The 16,361-nt window shown below is 32.3% G+C and overlaps 1 protein-coding gene and 1 non-coding gene across 3 annotated transcripts in view; both read left to right on the top strand.

Annotated features, from left to right (window-relative positions):
• The first annotated feature begins 6,942 nt into the window (after positions 1-6,942).
• On the top strand, positions 6,943-7,014 carry Trnam-cau (transfer RNA methionine (anticodon CAU)). Its single transcript has one exon. It is a non-coding gene; the product is annotated as a tRNA-Met (tRNA).
• A 5,099-nt stretch (positions 7,015-12,113) lies between these two features.
• The window catches only part of LOC142345770 (uncharacterized), a 47,456-nt gene continuing 43,208 nt past the window's right edge, over positions 12,114-16,361 (top strand). Inside the window, exon 1 of one of the 2 annotated variants that reach the window (XM_075398089.1) lies at positions 12,114-12,253. The gene's annotated coding sequence lies outside the window, so the exon portion shown is untranslated. Of the gene's footprint in view, positions 12,254-12,351; positions 12,437-16,361 lie in introns of those variants that run through there. The other variant, XM_075398088.1, reaches the window with a different exon arrangement.

The following is a 16,361-nucleotide window of genomic DNA, read 5'->3' as shown; positions in this document are numbered from 1 at the left end:
CAATCCAGCTTCAGTTTATGTCCAGATTCGGTTATTTTGTCGCAAAGAGAGCAATGAGTTCAAGCAAGTGACTTACGTCAGCTATAAAACGGAAGAATTGAAGGAACTCATTGAAAATCTTAAAGATTTCTCTAATATTGAACAATGTACATTTCAATAACTACTGCTGCGCAATATTATAATGTGTTTTTTTACATTGAATGATGAATATTTGGTGATTATATGAAGTTGTCTTCCAGTAAACATTTTTTCATTTGAAGCTTTTTTCTTCTTAGAATGAGTTGGGATATTGGATGCTCTAGAAACCTTTTCTTAAGTCTCAGAGACAAATCAAAAGTTTTTCACGTCAGGTTACATCACGAGCTTAAAAGGTATTCATATACAGTTCTTGAAGCGCAAAATTTTCCCAATTTGGATAATTTAGACGTAGAGCCCCAAAGTTCTGAATTCAAGTGGGTTATTCATAATGGACTGCGCAGAACAACTCTAACATGTCCTTCTGACAAACAAGAAATTTCCATTTCTCAACATCGCTGCAACGGATATCAGTGGAGTTTTCTTACAAAGATTGATTTGAAAAAAGAGGAGTACAAAAGTCTAGTAGCTCATCTACCAACACTTCTTTCCTATATAGAAAATAACAAAAAGACTTGCATTATTTTGGACGAAAGAAATCAGAGTTAATGAATATTGTTACTCTGGTAAACATTTTCAATTGTTACGGAAGCATACTTTAATTGTTCCCTACGAACAAAAAACGTAAAAACTGTTTTCTCGCAGCTTGTAAAATTTGGGACCGAAAAGTTGATTTGGACGAAATTGATCAAAAGTTTCCTCACGGAGGAAGAATTGGATATGGAAACTCTCTTTTGGATTTTTTCTTAGCTAGATCAAAAATTTTTCGTCTACTTGCAATTTTACATGATTCTGCTGGAGCTGTGAAAACAACAAGAGACGAAGGACCAGGTTATTGTTACATGCTGCCGCAATTACCCAGCTCTTGTCTTCTTGGTCATATAACTGTATTATTCTTTTGTCTCTACATCAAAGTTTGTCATCCTCATATTTTTAAAATACTAGATCGTTAATCATTTATCAATTATCTCAGCTAAAAAGAGGATGACTCTCGTTGTTTTTGATATTGAGTGCTTGGAGGGAACAGTTGTCAAGGAGCTGGGAATTTTCAAGGACGGATTTGTGTTAGGATATACATTCCTCCCACCGAATGACTACAAGCCAACATTTCAAGCAAAGTGGAACACAAAGAATTTACATGGAATAAACTGGAATAATGGAAAGTTGATTACTCAGATCTTCCAACCATAAATCATCAACATTGTTCTCCTACGACCGAATACTTTGCCAAAGGATTGGAAAAATGTAAAATCCTATCCAATTACTTGTGTAAGGATGTGGAAAATTTGGACGATTTTGGATGTCCAAAAGCCTTTAAGTTGATTTGCAACCAAGATACTATCTGGGAATGTAGTAACTACCCCTACCGACACAAGAAAGCATTGCACTGTGCAGAGAAGAAAGCTTATGCTTATGGAACTTGGGTCCTTAATTTTTTTGACAAAATTTAATATTTGTAAAAATTTTTATGTACTTTGATTGTAATGTATCATATTGTCTTTAGTTATTTTTAAAATAATTTTTTTTCTTACAAAACATAGAAAAGTTGCTTCAAAAATGAGAAAGTTGAACAAATTTTGTCCTAGCGTTACACAGTTATTCTCCATTTCAATTCTGTCGTTTTTCTTAATTTTGAATTTATTCTCCTTTTTAATGCTTTCTGTTATTAATTCTTGTGAAGAGACAGTGTTTTGGCTGTCGCTGTTGTTTGTTTTTTTTTAATGTTCAGAAGCTTAAATCATTTTTTTTTACTTATTTACATCACAATTCAGTTGACACATTTTCTCTATCGTCTCAATGATTACGTTTAAATGACTGAGCATACAGTGAAGGATTAAATTTCGGTAATTTTGTCTTTGATGATAATAATCAGGAACGACAATTATGGAAATGTTTTGGGCAGACTTGTAATAGATCTCTAGTCGTTTTTCTGTCCCAATTTTTTGTTATACTCGTAATTCTGGTCTGTTGTATAATACGAATAACATTGGCTTCAACGTGTGAAGAAACAACAGTTTGGATTGCAATCCTTTCTAGTACAGTTGGTTACATTTTACCTTCACCTAAATTATGAAAAAGATAATTTCCACAAAAGAACGAACTTTTATTTCATTGGTTGGTCCAAGCGGATCTGGGAAATCTCATCTTATACATGAATGGTTAACAATTGGAACTTTTCAACCAGAGTTCGACAAAATTTACTACTTCTATCAATATTATCAATCTTTTTATGGTTTAATGTCTAAAGATGTTAAAAACATTGAGTTTATAGAAGGAGTTGACTTTTATTTTATTCAAAACCTCCCAAATAACGGAACAAAGTATCCGTTAATTTTTGACGACTCTTGTGAGGAGATTTCCAGCTCTAAAGATTTTGTTAAATTAGCAACAACTGGAAGACATAAGAGACTCAGCACAATACACATCAAACACAATTTATTTCATCAGAGTAGATTAGGAAGAGATATAGAGTTACAAAATACTCATATTGTCTTGTTCAAATCTCCTAGAGATGTACTGCAAATAAACACTCTGAGCCAACAGTTGGGATTAGGTTCACAATTAAAAGATTGGTATTACAAAGCAACTTCTATTCCTTATGGTCATTTACTTATTGATTTAACTCCCAAAACAGTCGACTCTCTTCGATTTTGTACAAATAGTGGATCGATTCCTTCAAATTTTTTCCCTCCACAACATAAACAGCAGACCACATTTTTGAGTGATGAACACACAACATCTCTCTACTCTGACAATGTTCCAAAGTTATTCCCGGAACTTCAAAAGAACATATCTAAAAAATTGTCCAGAAGAATTTATTCAGTTCCTAAACGAGTGCATCGTAAACATGCTCAGAGGAGAACTGCAAGATATTTAAAAACGAGACGTAATAAAGTATCAAGACGAAATTCATCAGCTTGTTCTAAAAAAAACTGGAAGAAATAAAAGGAGAGCGATTTTAAGTTCAAGTAAAGGAATAGAACTTATATCAATTCTAACTCCATCTATCATTAACCGTCTTTCTTGAAATGGAACAGTTTGTTTTGATTCCTCAGCAGCTTTACGAACAAAAACTCAAATTACATGTGTACAAATTGGACAAGAGTGAGGAAAAAGTTAACTTCGTCCCACAAAATTTAGATTCTCTTCACAAGGACATCACCACTAACACAAAATCATTCAAAAACGAGTCAGTTGTAGATCACATACTCAAATGTCCTCGAATCAAGCTGTACCTCAAAAACTCCATTTTACTGGATGGAAGAGATACCAATGTAGCATTTAACGATTTTATTTACGCATTAATGAGAAAAAATACTGCATTTCCTGATATCTATTACACAATACTTGATGCTACAGGGATAAGTCCGAGCAAAATTGTAAACATGGATGCCAAAAGCAAAGACAGAGGGAGTTGAATCCCTTTCGAAATCTGAAAAAGCGAACCTTCAACGATTATACAAAGAAGGAAAAGCCGCATTTGGATCGGTTAGAAATCTTCAGAAAACAAGCGGTTTATCAAGAGGCAAGGTTATTTCCTTTCTCCACACTAAAAATTCCTATACAAAATACCGTCAAGCAACTCGACATTTTAGACGATTACCTGCATTTGCAAAGCGGATATATGAAATTTGGTATCTTGATTTAGCTTTTATGGACAAATTGTCAGAGTTTAATAACGGAGTAAAGTATTTATTAATCTGCGTTGATGTATTTTCTCGTTTTGTCCGTGTTCAACCAATGAAACCAAAGTGTTCTACAGATTCTCTAGCAGCTTTCAAAAAAATGCTACGAAAAAACAACATCCCACAAAAATATGGGTTGATCAATGAACAGAGTTTGGTGGCGAATTTCGGAAATTTTGTGGACAAAAGAAAACTAAAATTTATTCAACGAGAAGTGAAACAAAAGCTGCCGTAGCTGAGAGAGCTATCAGATCTTTGAAAAACATTATTTATCGCTTCATGGCAGAAAGCGGGCATAAGTACCTTGTAAAAGTGGGCTCTCTCCTAAATACAATGAATAGTAGAGTAAATGGATCTACAGGTAAAGCTCCAAAGGAGGTAAAAAACAAAGACATTTTATCAATTTTTTACAAAAATCCGATCAGACAATACAAAAAACCTCCGTTTAAAGTAGGGGATAAAGTACGAATTTCGAAATACGATATTCCTTCCAGAAAAGGACACAAGTCACAGTTCACGAGTGAAATCTTTGAAATTGTTAAGATTGCTACTCACAAACCTCCAACATACAACCTCAAGGGAGAGCAGGGTGATGAAATACTAGGAAAATTTTATGAACAAGAGCTCTCAAAGTGTATCAATTAGTGATGAACTCTTTTACGGTAGAGCTGGTTTCCAACGCATCCTTTGATTATTATCCAAATAATACATTGAGTTTTTCTACCAATTTCCTTCCCGAGCAGATTAACCTTGAAGGAGAATGGGAGGTGGCAATAACCGAACTATCATATCCATCTTTGTACCAGAATAATACAGATGGAAAATTTTTCTATCTAGATGCTGCAACTCAAGATACAAAACCTTCCGATTTTTATACAATTGATGCAGGACTATATCCATCAATATCTGATATTGTGAACGAAATGAACAAAAAAATTCAGGAAAGAGAAAAGTATGAGAAAACTCCAATCAAATTAAAAGTCAACAGAATTACACAGAGAATATCCCTAAGCCTTTCTAATGAAAACTCGTTACCAGTTATCTTCAGTACTGATCTCGGTCACTTATTTGGGTGTGAGGAAGCTGTTTACGGAATGGGAGTTTTTATGAGTGGTGCTGGACCACATTTTCCTAAATTTCCCTATGATATTGTTCGAATTCATAGTCTCATGATATATAGTGATATTGTTGAATACAATATTGTAGGTGATACAAAGCCGCGCTTTTGAGATGTATTCCGTTTATTTCTAAAATTAAGAATGGAGACATAATATCTACTGGACAATATATGAATTATCAAAACTTCCCAAATCTGCAACTTAAAAAAATTCTTAAAAATTCTTTCCACAGCGTTAAACTTGAGCTCCGCGACTCATACGGTGAAAAAGTTCGCTTTTTACGAGACGTGTTGTCGTTAATGAGGTCTATCACCAGACAATCAAGTATCAACTAACACATCAACCAGCTTGCTATAATTTTATGGAGACAATTGCGCAAACATTTATTATTCCTTCTGGACAAAATCAATTTATTCAGGAAAATGTTTTCAATAATACCCCAATCAGACGAATTGCAATAGCAATGAACACTAATTCACCATTCACTGGACATTTTCAAGAAAATCCTTTTCTTTATCGAAAGTTTGGACTGCGGGAGCTGAGAATTGTTCGAGGGGGGAGAGCTGTTGTCTCAATTGATACAACCAACAATTGTAGAGCTTTTGTTACAACAATGAAGGCAAGGAACTTTGACGAAGAAATTCCTGCGTTACCGAATGATTTCTTCACAGATCATTATGTGCTTGTATTCGATCTCACCTCACTCCAAGATGCTGGTGAAAATGTTCATTATCCTGAACTCAGTGGGGAAAGTGTTCGTTTAGAAATGTTCTTTGAACATCCGCTAACCAATGTTACCGAGCTAATTGTTCTCAGAGAACGAATCTCAACAGTTAAAATTGATCAGTTTGGAACAGTTGATAAAAATGTCTGAAGAACTCTGCATTAATCAAGATTTTTTAATTTTCTTTTCAATTTTTTATGGTTTTTATATTATTGCTTTCTGCGTTGGAACATTTGTTGGATATGTACTTTCATCGCCCAGTTGCAACCCTTTTCACACTATTATATCAAGATAGGGAATGGATGAAAATTGGGGTAGACCTACTCCAAACTTATATGTATACCTTATTTGTGCAGTATTCCTGGGACTTTTAATCATCATTATTATTTTTCATCCCAATGTCACAGGTAACAGTGAAGACAGAGTGAGTAAATCTACAGGAGATCTGATACGTAAAATTCCCCAATCTAAAGATTGTTGCTTTATTGAAAAGAACGAATCATTTCAACTTGATTGTAATGTGAGAAATCCATGTTCCAAAGGAGCTTGCGAACTGAAACAGAAGATTATTTGTCATGGATAATCAATCTCTTCAACAAATTATTGAACGCATTCCTGAGCTAAAATTAAAATACATTGGATCGTTTCCAGCAGATTTCATTCCAAATTTACCCAAATTCAGCTTTGCAATCATTAACACTGCTTCGAGTATAGAAGTCGGTGAACATTGGATATTGATTGCTCGACTTAACAGAAATTACTATTATGCGGATTCTCTGGCTCGATCAGTAACACATTACAAATTTTTAGGTAAAAAGTACCAAAAAATAATACATCGACCACTTCAGAAGATGCAAAATTTGTGTGGATTCTACGCAATTTTTGCAGCATATTAACTATTTAAGTTTTTCCAAACCAACTTGAACAATATTCATGATGTGCACGTGTTAATTTTTATAAGTAACTATATGTAGTAGTGTTCATTTTGGTATTTAATAAGCTGAAATTAATAAAGTCGATAGCATATGTTTCTCGTAACTGTTTCTCGTGAGTTTTCTAAACTTTTTTTTATCGAACTTTATTAACCACTCGGCTAAGTGTACCTTAATGTTCATTGAAATTAATACAATTTATTGTAAATGATTGAGTAATTTTGTATTTTGATGCTCATAATTTGTACTGTGTCTGTCATTTTATACTATTTTAATTCATTTTTTTCTTTTATTTAACATCTTTTTTCAAATAATGTACAAAAAATAATGCATATATGCATGTAATTAGCAAGATGGCGCAGTGGGAGCGCGCTGGGCCCATAACCCAGAGGACGGTAGATCAAAACTACCTCTTGCTATCTTGACTTTTTCCAATTAATGAGCGCACAAAAGACATTTGTTACACAATTGATTCAAACAATTAGGGGAACAATCTTTGCAATTGATCTAAAATTTGTAAACAAAAGTTCAACATGTCACATAATTACCCCTCAGATAACTAGGGTAATTGAAAACCCCCACCAATTAATTTCACAATTTAATAACATAAATTTTGTGAACAAAATTCAACCTGTCACATAATTACCCCTCACATAATTACAGCAATTAATTACCCACACCAATTCCATTGTTCTCAAGTAAACACTTAATAACTACACAAACATTGATATTTTCCCCTCAAAATTTCAGCCGATCAGGAGCGTCTCCGAACCTGATTGGCTGAATTTCAGCCAATCAGGAGCGTCTCCGAACCTACCCCCCACATTTGCACCGACTATACTACTACATGCACAAATACATACATAAAACCTATACCCTATCTTAATACATGGCGGCACCTAATCAATACATGTCCGCGGCTATAACTAATCTTAATACATGTCGGCGGCTATTACTAATCCTAATACATGTCGGCGCATAATCTTAATACATTCTAATCTTAATACATTATGTCTATACCCTATCTTAATACATGTGAGAGGCCCCTATCTCCTGGAACTAAGCTATACCCTATCTTAATACATGGGGACCTCACACCCCCCCCCCCCTACCCCCCGGGAGTGTAGCTCACTATATTACCACTCAAATCTTTTTCCGAACATTATACGTAAATTGGACGCAGTTCTATAATTAATTTCAATACTCGAATGATTGGTTGAGAAAAATGACGCATTTTGATACATTTCTCGCTTACATCTATTTAATTACTGACCGTAATTATCAATTGTCCATTAAAAGTAATTATCAAAACAAAAATGTTTATATGTATGACGACTTTCGCATTTAAAGTAACAATTCTTGGCTCAAAATTCATTTCCAGTCCGGAATATTTATATGAAAAAGTTGACTCGGAAGCGCAAAGGCACCAAGGAAAGAGTTTTCAATATTATAAATAGACGAGTCTTGTTTGAAAAATTGACGTCAAATCTGTTAATATGTTTTTTTCAATATATAAGGGTTGGTACACGAAAATAAAAGAAAGCAAAACGGAAATGCAATCCGAAGAATCAACTAAGACCCAAGTATCACCGTTTCCGGAAATGCAACTACCCTTGACAGTCAACAAGACATATAGCCTAACATGCGAAAAAACAAGCGAAACATTAAAAACAACTGAAACATTCAAAAATTATTATTAATTTTAAAATTATTCACACGTTATAGACCTTTACGAAAACACTGCCGCAATGCAATCAGAATACATTGGAGAGCAAAATAAAAATTTTTTGACCTAAGTGATATTTTGTCGTAAAAGTAAAATTGGTGTTCAATCACTTGACAGAATATAAAAAAAAATTATTACAAAAATTTTAAAGTTAATAATAATAATAATAAAAATTATAAAAACAATAATAATAATAATAACAAAAATATTTGCTATGGTAATATTGATAGAAATAATAATAACAAATAATAAAAAAAACAATATTGACAATAAATTTAATTAAATAATAATAAGTGATTTGTGTTCAATCACTTGACGGATTATAAAAAAAATTATAACAAAAATATTAAAATTACTAATAATGATAATAAAAATTATAATAATAATAATAATAATAATAATAATAATAATAACAAAAATATTTGCTATGGTAATATTAATAAAAATAATAATGATAATAATTTTTAAAAAATATTAATAACAAATAATAAAAATAATAAAAACAATAATAATGATAATAATAAATGAATGTTCTCTTGAGTTACAGTTGAGCTATAAATGGTTATAAAGTTTTGTTTTAAAAACGGTTGATTTTTATCCATATCAGAACACTACGAAGTCAACCGGGCGTTCAATAGGTGCATTCTGCAATGGAGGACAGTTTCTGGTTAGGACTTCGTAAAGCGGATCACTAACCTCTCTATATTCTTTTTTATTCAGATGATAAACAGTGTTAAGTAATTAAATAAAAGAAAATTTCAAATTACATTATACTTTATTTGCCATTGATTCGTTTTATAATTAAAGCATTTGTCTGCTTTCTCGCGAGCAGCACTTTCTAACTACTAAACGGACAAAAAATTAATCGAACTTAACAAAAATGATGAATTTAGTTATTATAGTTTTTTCTTGTCTCTGGCATTTCCAATTCGACTTAAAGTACAATAACAATGTAACTTCTCACCTGAGTTACTCTTAACTTCGAATTAATTACTGATTAGTACCAACGAACCAATCATCTTTTTTTAGAAAAAACTCACTCATATTGTACCGCCAATTTCCTTCATATATCAAAATACCACGATGAAGACTTGGTTTTACCCATGCGCTTTATAAAGTCAGCTTTTGATGTCATGTCGACATGTAACGCCAGTTATCGAAAAATTGAAAAAACTAACCCGGTTTGCTTCAAACTATTGCAGCTTTATTAGTTAATTAAAGGTCACAATGCTGTCTATGGCAAACCATAGAATTAACAATAGAATTAATTTTCTCGAATTTGGTTAGGCTGATTCTGAAATAAAAATTCAGATTTGGGGCGGCGTGAAGCACATTGATTTTTTTCTCTGCTTGTAAACGAAGAGACAAGAGAGTAACAAAAGGGACAACCAAATTTATTGAGAATTTTTTTTTGGAAAAAATTGGGGTCACAGTAGAAAAAAGCAATAAAATCATTAACCTTCTCCAGCTATCCAAGATTAGAACTATCCAACTCATACTATCCAAAGCAACTTCAAAAGTGTATTGCCAAAATGAACTCAAGGGTTATTGAAAACTGTACTCCAATTTGACATCTCATTGTTATTTAAAAAGTACGAAGTGTGAATAGATCTTTGAAATTATTCACATTTTATGCATCTTTAAGAAAACACTGCCTCATTACAATCCTAATACTTTTTGACGCTCAGAAATAATTTTTTATGTAAATAATTAAAACAATTGGGGCAATTCTTTTTATTTGAAAACGTGATTTTTTTTAATAATCCCGACGTAATTAACTATAGCTTCACTTTCATTTGCCTCACTTCTGTTCAGTTGAAAATCCAAATAGTGAAAAAAAAATATATATATGTTCAGAAATCGTCATTCAAATGGTTACGCGATAGCCTTTTCAAATATCTTATCAATTGGCGAACACAAAAAATTGTTAAATTTTGGTTTCAATCAAGTAAAAAGTAAAATTTTTTGGAGTAAAAAGATATCAGCCTTGAGGAAGTTGAATTGACATTATTCTCTCCAAACGATCAATAGAACAGTTTGACAGAAATCTGTATAGTGAAGGTTGTTCAGATGACATTATGGTGTTTACATGGCATTCGTTTATAGCACTATGAGATTCCTTTTTATGAGAACCACGCATTGTCTCCGACGATAATGAAAAATTTGTGACGTTGACACAACTGAAGCCAATAATGTTTGAAAAAAAAATTCCCTGCATTTGATATCACTTACTTTAAAGACTCTGGAAAAAGTGCTCTATTATATGCTGATTGTTTTCTTGAAAATACATCATAGTCCAATGTTTTTATCCCAAACTTGTTGTTCGTCGTATTTGGTTCTTTTTTCACCCGTCTTCTGTAGCTTTGTTTTTAATTTGGTTGTCAAATTTTTTGAAATTTTTTTCGTCTCATTTGGTTTTCTTTTCAGATTGAAAAACATTGTTACTTTCCTCTAATACACATAAGAACAAAAAATCAAATAATAAAGAGACAATATACGATTAAGAATATATCATTATGTGAAGTTTAAAAAGCCATTAAACTATTTGTTTATAGAATTGAACCTTACTTTAGTAACAGCGAGTAAAACATTTTTGCACAAATTTCATGTACAGCGTGAAAACATGCAATGTAAATAATAAATACAATCGAATGCTCTCAATGACATCTTGCATATCAAATACTTCTTGGTCTTTGAAAAACTCCTTCCAAAAGTATTCTTTCAATTCATTTTTCAAATGGCTCTCGATAACTGGATCTGTTCTGCATTGGCTCCCAAGATAAATAAAACCTTTACGCTCCAGGAGCACTTATCAATTTTTACATAGAATCTTGCTTTATAAGAAACTCGCAAAATTTGTAAGCTGGGGTCATAAAAACACTTGGGGCCAAAATGGAACGGATCCAGATATCTCTCTCGATGTCTTTTTAGGATGTCCTGAAAACACAGTTCAACATAGCTTTTAAGGAATTCGCGTTCCATGTTCTCTTTTTTGATAACTAGCGTCACAAAACATAGCTCATTTTCTCTAAAAGAAAGATATTGCTATGTTTCCGGCTATTTCTAGATATCAGTTGATTCAATTTTGTTTCTGAAGTACCCTGCTTTCTGAATATGATCCCCAAAATCAAAAGGCAAAAGTGTATGTTGTTGGCTCAGAAAACTTATTTTGTAAAGGCGGGAAGCAATTTATTTTGTGATCGAATAACCTCTCACACAAATGGGCGGAAAAGCAATCAATTAAAGTATCTCCATCAACACATTTTGGAATAGCTTCAAAAAAATATAGAATTAATGGAAAACCTAAAATTTTTTGCGAATAACTATTTGACGCTTTCTTGGCCCATGTTTACCTGTAAAATCGTTCAGTCGCTTTTTTTCGTTATAATGAATACACGGTTAAAATAATCTAAAGGTAGGGAGGTATTTATCAACAGAATTGCTTTTTATTTTTATCGTGTCAATATAAAGCACGGCGCTCCATCTCAATATGACTTTATGCATAAGCAAACATAATATGATCCCAAAAATCAATTACGTCTGGAGCGATTTAAAATTTCCCAGAGCTGAAAATGAAAATCAAATCTTTCACATGTATTTCACATTTGTTTTCAAACCCTACACTGCGTGAGTGAAAACAAATCAACCTGCCTTTTTCCTAACTTTTTCCATAATGACCTTGTCACATAGGATGACAAAAAGCTTCCCGAAAGATTGACTATAATTTCCAAGCCTATTGTTAGTTCACTCCGTGTTAATTCCCTTGGCTATTTTTTAACCAAATCTCTTACATTCGTTCACGCCTTTCGCGTTCCTTCGCACTTTCATTCTTAAACATTGAATAATTTCACACATTTTTGTGCTATTTTGTGCTTTTGCCGGGCTGCAATTTTACTTTGTTCACTTATCAGCCGTGTTGATGCAATATTCTGGTATTTTTATCAGCATTTTCCCTATGAACTGAAATTGGAATTTCTTCCCTGGTCAGCAATTTTTAGGGAAGATATTTATCTAGAAGTTTAATTGATTGTAAGTGAGCAAATATATGCTAATTTTCCCCCTTCGTACCAACATTTATTAGAATTGAATTCAACCGCTTTCAGTTTATATTTGAAGTTAGCATTATGTGGACTGATGGGAAACTTTGCATATCATAACAATTTTTTCACTTTTTATTAACTACATTCAATTTAAAATCGGTGGGATTGATATAATGAAGCCTAACTATAAGTTTTTGTGGACCATGGTGCTTTTTAGTTATTTACATGGGTTACCAATCTTAAAAACACTCTCAAAAGTCATGCCAGGGCATATATGAATTTTAATAATCTTACTGATTCACGCAATTTTTTCATACAATAATTTTTTCATACAATAATATGAAGAAATTTCCATATAATAGTATGAATTTTTTCATACAATAATTCATACAATTTTTTTCATTAATACTGGGATCATAAAATTCCTCGAAAATTTTTTCGAAGGTTGTGCCCAATTTTATTCGGAGAGACCAAAAGCTGAGATAATTTCAGAAAAAAATTCTATATCCAATCATATTAGTTCCATGAAAGGTTTTTTAGCCAAGCGAAATGAATTGAAAAAACATATAAAACTTTTTTGCAGCTAGATCTCTTCTATAAAACCAAAATTTGCATAGTTTGGTGATCTTGTCCGATTCACGGCGAATATTAGAATTCTTTTTAGTACAATTGCATTAATTTTTTGGTGGGGTTAATATTACAATCGTCTACGATTACTTGTTGGATTTCAAACTATAAGTGTATTCAGAATTTCTATCTAATTCAACCCAGTGCTCGAACCCACGACATCCACGCCAAATCCACGAAAGATTTCGGGTTCCCACAGCACAATTTCCAGGACCACGCAAGATCTTGGGTTCTCCAAGAACCACACGAGGGTTTCCATGATCCTCTCAGCAACATGAGTGTTTTTCCAAGTTTCAAAGTTTTTTTTACAAATTTTCCAATAAGAACGCAAAATAACTTAAATTTATGAAAATTGGGTTCAATTGCCCACGAACAATGCCAAACTTGCAAAGAAAAATTGAAAATATTCTTTATTCTTTTAAATTTCACCCCTTGTGTTTTGCGGATTTTCATTATCTGAAATTTTTTAACTTAAAACTAAGATCATATAAAATAACTTCGATATCATATAATATTTTAAAAGGATTTCATGGGTTTCCAAATGAAAGTCATACGACATAAACGAACAAGAATGTTATCGATAAAAATAAAATTCTGAGTGATGAAACCTTAAATACTTCAAACCATGACAGATGTTCACTTCATTGCAACGGGGCAACCCATATAAAACTGTACTAAATATTTTTGAAATTTTGAAATGGATCAAATTTTGCAATGGATCATTTCATTTTTTGTTGACAATTGAGGAATTTCCAAAATTCTATATTTGAGGCAATTTATTTCCTACTGCAAGCATTAATTTTTTTAGACTTTTTTTAACCCGCAATTGTTTTTACCGTCAATTTTAATCATCATTTATCTATGTTAAAATTGTCTCATTTAAACGCAAAATTTTTTTCAGATATTGTTTTGTGTAAATTTTACTCTGTGATAGAAGGCCGAGATCAAGAACAAAAAAATAATCCACGTTCCTTCATTGGAAAAAATATATAAAATACTATAGTAATATAAAAAAAACTACAACATTACCAAAAACGAATTTTTTCTTTTAAACATAGGACTGATTCTTCAAGGACTTCATTTGTCTGCAAGTACTTCATCTGGTTGATAGAGAGGGTTTCTGGGAATCCAGCGTCGGAGAATGGCTTTCTTTACATTAAGCTCTGTAACTGACTTGCATGTAACACAAAAACACAGATACTTAATAAAAAAAAGGTTTTGGAGATTTTTGTTTGGATGGTAACCACGTATGTTAACAACAAACAAGATCCGTGCTACCAATGCTACCTTTGAATCAAAAGGTTTAGTTAGAGAAAAAACACTTAAATATTATAACAAAAGCCTCTAATGTATCAAAAGCAGAGCCAAAGCAATACATTGTAAGGTATATGCATGTACGTACAATTCTGATTATCATTTTTATGGAAACGAAACTTAATTTTGTTTAAATTAAATCCATCCCTCGATGCAGCCAATTTAAAGTTATAGAACCAAACAAAATGCCTAGAGAAAAACGTGTTTTCAAAAAGGTAACCAAAAACGGCTGTGAAAGCTGTTTTTTAGTGTTTTACGTTGTCGGCTAAAAATAATTAAAAAGATGTTATCGTGGCGATAAAACACTTTGGCGTCTTTGTGTCATTTTTTAAATTAAAACATATGACCGTTAGCCTTTTTTTTTAAAATAGATTAACTTTTAATTAAATTTAAAATTGGATTATAATGTTCTATAAAAACCAAATTCAGGCATACAGAAACCTTTCTTTTGATTGCAGGAGCACTTTTATTTATCCTCATGAACGAACAAAAACTGACCGAGAAAACTGAAGATATAAGAAAAATTAGGCCAACATTGGAAAAAAAATGAACAAAGTATTAAAAAAACCAGCTTCAGAAATATTGCGAGGAGAGCATTAATAACACAAACACGTAATCAACGTCATAAATTTTTTACATTGATATTTACAATTCATGAGCTCAGCCAGGTTGGTATAAAAAAGACAATAATAAAAAAGATCGGACAGAATTTGAAATCCTCCACCAAAATAGCAGCCATTTTCTTTTCGAAAGTGAGAAAAAAAACAAAAACGGTTGAATCAATTTCAGTTCATTGAAAATGAAGTTATGAAAACATTTTGAAAAAATTTTATTTTCGGGCATTTTCCCACATCTATTTTTTTGCCTGTTGATATTCCTTTTTCCTTTATCCTTCTCTTTCTTTCATTTGATCATCAGCAAAAATTAACTAGATTAAAAACTTTCACTGAAATATATAGAAATGAACTTGTTTCTTTCTCCTTATAAACATAAATGTAAACAAACAGTAAAAAAACAGATGTTTGGCTGAACAGTTTGAATCAATTTTTTCATCTTTTTATATAATTGTTTATTTGAGTTTTTGTCTTCAATTAGGTTTTTCTGTTCTACAATAGCTTTTAGAAATACAATTTCACTTTCTCACAGCAAAATATTGACCAATACGGGCTTACCAAAAATCCAATATGCCCACTAGTATTCACTAGTAACTCACTGTTACTTCAGGGATAGCTATGCTGTTAGAAATTTCCATCAGCTTTTCTGTGAACCTTCAGATTCTCAAAAAAATTCTCTGCAGCGGCTTGTTACTTTGGAGTCTATCGACAGGAATCACTAAGACAAGAATAAAATCAGTTTCCAATGGTACAAATAGCCAGTAAGCAGCAGTTGTGACAAGTAAATATCTGAACAAAAAGGACAAGCTGGGGGAGGTCTTCTCATGAAAGTCTTTGAATGTCCAACGGATTTCGGGTTTTGGTACAAAGATCAAATTAATTGAACTCCTGATAGGAAATTGATCAAACCTTTTTCAGATTGTTGTTAACTATCGGATCAAAGATGCTGCTCAATGAATGCAGAAAACATTAGCGGGACACCCCTTTTTGAGTGTAATTTACGTATTATTATAAGCTTCATAAAAAAGTTGCAATCGATCACTTGAGATGTTCAAAACTTGTTCGAGTGAGTGAAAGGTGATTGGCTTTGAATTTTCAGTTATCTGACCTAAAAAGTAACAAGGCGGCTCGCACGAGCATATGTGTAGCACAAAATGTTCCAGCATACCTCCGAAGACTGCAAAAGCAACTTTTAAATTCTGCCAGAGAAACGGTTGGTACTCTGTGAAAGCAACTATATCCATTGGAATAAAAGTTACGAGATTCACATGGGTCTTCTTTGTTTTATTCTCAAAAAAAGTGCGGACATTTTTGAGGCAATTGTATCAGGAAATGTAATTTTGGCACCAAACTCTGAAACGTAATTTTTTAAAGTTTTTTGAAACTCCTTTTTCGATTTTGATATTTTGACAGCACGTGATTATTAAGTTTTCAAAAAGCTGCAT

The sequence above is a fragment of the Convolutriloba macropyga genome, chromosome 9, assembly GCF_964194025.1.
Source record: "Convolutriloba macropyga chromosome 9, txConMacr16.3, whole genome shotgun sequence".
In the NCBI taxonomy this organism is placed as follows: Eukaryota; Metazoa; Xenacoelomorpha; order Acoela; family Convolutidae; genus Convolutriloba; species Convolutriloba macropyga.
This window is presented reverse-complemented; position numbering and strand designations above follow the sequence as displayed.